This window comes from Dichomitus squalens, assembly GCF_000275845.1.
Source record: "Dichomitus squalens LYAD-421 SS1 unplaced genomic scaffold DICSQscaffold_42, whole genome shotgun sequence".
Classification (NCBI taxonomy): Eukaryota; Fungi; Basidiomycota; class Agaricomycetes; order Polyporales; family Polyporaceae; genus Dichomitus; species Dichomitus squalens.
Window position 1 is genome coordinate 31,812 of NW_006766924.1, and position 1,170 is coordinate 32,981.

Consider the following 1,170-nt stretch of genomic DNA (forward strand, 5'->3'; position numbering starts at 1 on the left):
GCGATGTAGAGCTGGATCATCGGATCCATGTTGGAAGGGAGCTTCGCCATGAGCATCATACCCTTGACGTGGTCGGCAACGACGAACTTGTTCGTCTCGAGACGTTGGAAGTACGCCTCGAACTTGTCCAGGTTGGGGACAGGGTTCGAGTCGGCCGGAATGGAGAGAGCAAGGGCAGCCCGGAAGTCTTGGTAGACAGCCGGCACGCCAGGCTTGCCGTAGGTGGTCTCGAGGTAGTCCCAGATCCCCTTGGCTGTCGTCTGAGACGACACAGCGCTGTTAACGCTGGGGGCAAGGCGAAGGCTGATGTTGCCTTGGGCCTTGAGGTCGGCATCGAGCCAGGCCTTTGCCTCATCGGCGTCGGTAGGCTGGGTGTTGATGATCGAACCCCACTGGCCTTGCGCCTTGAGGTACGACTTCATCTGCTGCGCCCACTCGAGGTAGTTGCGGCCGTCGAAGGTGGTAGGGACAGCACTGTAGAGAGCACCAGACATATTGTCGAGAGGTATGGTTCTAGAAGGGAGACTTGTCAGCCACACGCCTTCAAAGAACGTAGTCGAGGCAGAGAGAGATCATGCCGACATAGGTTACCTCTCTGTGGCACTGTAGGCAGCGACGAAGCGCGCCACAACAGTCCACAGCGCATGCATGGCAGGCAGCGTATGATTGCGCCAGATCCAAGCAGCGGTTGCACATCGATAACGATGGCAAAAGATCCAGGTGAGCTGCGAGCTTACAGATCGCAGCACGCAATGAGCGGCGCAGATTCTGCAGCGTCGAGCAGGGCTCATAACCTGTTGAACCTGGGGGGCGAAGGCCTCTCCCACGGATGGCAACGACAGCGGATAGCCTGCAACTCACCTAGAAGTGTTGGTTGATTGTAAGAGGCTTGTAAGAGCGATGAGAGGAGATGTTCAAGTGAACTGAACTGTAGATTGGGGGTACAGAGGTCCCCCTATATATACTACTGTACATCTGTGGCTACGTAGTACTATACAGTACATTCCCAGGATGCACAGTCGCACAGAGAAGCAGTGCGTACACAGCGAAGCTGTGTGTGTACCACATGAGTAGTACAGCCTCGGTTATTGCAGTAACCGGCTGTGCCGTTCCATATCTTGTGACAGCTGTGTTAGGCAAGCTGTGTAAACCAGCGCCTGTTCAACAAAA